A 2,415-nucleotide genomic window follows, 5' to 3' on the forward strand; every position below is an offset into this window, starting at 1 on the left:
GCATCAGTAGCTAAGAGAATATCATTTACGACTCTTGTTAATGCAGTTTCAGAAACCAGACTGAAATTTCTCAAGTATATTTTTTGAATCCAGATACGATTGACGTTGGGCAACAACTATTCTCCCAAGACTTTTAGATTGAAATGGGACCTTTGAGACAGGCCTGTAGTTGTTAAGAACTTGTGGATCCAAATTTGACTTCTTAAGGAGCGGTCTAACAACCGCTACCTTAAATTGATCAGGTACAACGCCTGACGCAAGCGATGCATTCATCATACTAATTATAGGTCCTGCCAGTCCTTCGAGGGAATCTTTGACTAGCTGAGTGGGGATGGGATCTAGCGAACAGGTGGTTGACTTTGTCTTACGTCTGTGTTCATGAGTCCACCATAAGAACAAATCTGAACAGGAGTGGTGATCATGCGTGGTCACGATGGAGGAAACCACTGCTCTCCCCCCACAAAAAAACACCACTGCCCCTCTCAAGTTTGCTAAAGACCACATGGATGTTCCACAGCAACTCCTGGAACAATGTTCTGTGGACAGACGTGACAAAAGTTGAACTTGTCGGTAAATGTGCACAGCGTTATGTTTGGAGATAACAAAACACTGCATACCAACTCCAAAACCTCATCCCACCTGGGAAGCATGGCGGAGGCTGTACGGCTTGCAATCATCGAGGGACCGATGAATTCCAAGATGTATCAGGAAAATCTACAGCAGAATGTCAGGGTGTCTGCCTGTGATCTAAAACTCGAAAGACGCTGGGTCATGCAGCATGACAAAAACAAAGGAGTACATCAACAACAGAGTGGCTGAAACAAAAGAAATTCCGTATTTTGGGATGGCCAAGTAAGAGTCCTGACCCCAATCCCATTGAAGTGCTGTGGCGTGATCTGAAGCAGGCCGTTCAGTGCAAGACATCCCAAAAATATACATGAACTGAAACAGTTTTTCATAGAGGAATAGGCCAAAATACCTCCTAACCGCTGCTCAGGTCTGACCAGACGCTACAGAAAGTGGGGGTTGAGGTTTTTGTCATAAAGGAGGTTCCACTAGCTCCTTAATATAAGGGTTCACGTACTTTTTCCATCAATGACCTTGATTGTTTAAACCATTTGGTCAATAAAGAAACAGCAATGTCAAATGTTGGGCGTGTGTTATTTGTTAAATCAGACTCTCTTTATTAATTATTATGACTTAGATAAAGATAAGATCACATGTTAGGAGCCATTCATGCAGAAATCCACATCATTCCGAAGGGCTGTTTTCAAAAGTTTTTCTCCCAACTGTATGTGAGAGAAAAGCAGAGACGCTCACTGAGTAAGGTGGGGTTGCAGCTTTGCAAATCACAAGGACATTTGTACGCTCAAAATGGGACAGGAGCACCCCAGATGGGACTCAAACCCACAATCCCTGGCTTAGGAGGCCAGTGCCTTATCCATTAGGCCACTGGGGCACACTGGGTTGGGTCGATCATGCTGATGAAGAGCCAGTTTTTTTTTTCCTTTGCTTTTACAAAGGGATCCCCAAAATTAGGAAAGTTAGGCAGCAGAAGGTTTACTGTGACCTGAGAAGGACCGGCATCCAATCACGGTGTTACACACAGACACGCTCTCACCCATCTGAGCTACACGGCTACCAAGATGATCTCAGGTGCGCCGAGCTGGTACGGAACATATTGAACTGATCGACGGCGAATTGTCTCTCAGACAGGCTTTTCACCTCTGAGCTCCCTGACTGACAGTAATCAGCTAGGTAGTGAAACAGTCAGCTGCTTCTAAGCCTTAAACAGCTGCATCTCGGCGCTTCCACAGACAGATGATTTGAAAGCCAAACATCGCCCATTGGGAACACCTTACTATCACTAGTTTAAGAGACTCTTAAGGTCTTGCAGAGGTGCCTGTCTAATAGCATGCGCTTTGCAAGCTATAGGTGTTTAGGCTGAGGCAGAATGCCTGTTAACAAAATGTTTTTCTAAAGGGGCCTCGCACTCTTTTCCAAGCAATGGTCACCATCCCCACCGAGTGTCACAATGTAGTCATGTCATAGGACATCACCTGTTAGTCTCCATTTGTCTGCCACCAACACTTTAGGTTACAGGGTCACAACCGCACCCCAAAGACCAGAGGAGCCGTTGGCGTTCTGGCGGCGCAGATTGGGCTGAAGGTGGGGCGCTTGAATCTCGCTGTTGGAGGCCGTCTGAAACTGACCCAAGCCTTTCCCTTGAATTAAATGTAAATAAGAAATGAACCCCAGATGCACATGGAATCAATCACGTGTTTCCTTTGAGCCGTTTCAGAGACTGCTCCAGAGTTTACCTTGCACAGATGCGCAAAGATTAATGATGTGGGCGCACGCTTCCAGGCGTCTTACAACTGTAGGGACTGTTTAGAGACAATTCGTAGCTTGTGC

At 45.8% G+C, this 2,415-nt stretch overlaps 1 non-coding gene across 1 annotated transcript; it reads right to left on the reverse strand.

Annotated features, from left to right (window-relative positions):
• Nucleotides 1–1,386: 1,386 nt before the first annotated feature.
• trnar-ccu (transfer RNA arginine (anticodon CCU)) lies at nucleotides 1,387–1,459 on the reverse strand. Its single transcript has one exon. It is a non-coding gene; the product is annotated as a tRNA-Arg (tRNA).
• Nucleotides 1,460–2,415: the final 956 nt, after the last annotated feature.

This window comes from Lepisosteus oculatus, unplaced genomic scaffold, assembly GCF_040954835.1.
Source record: "Lepisosteus oculatus isolate fLepOcu1 unplaced genomic scaffold, fLepOcu1.hap2 HAP2_SCAFFOLD_93, whole genome shotgun sequence".
NCBI classification, from domain to species: Eukaryota; Metazoa; Chordata; class Actinopteri; order Semionotiformes; family Lepisosteidae; genus Lepisosteus; species Lepisosteus oculatus.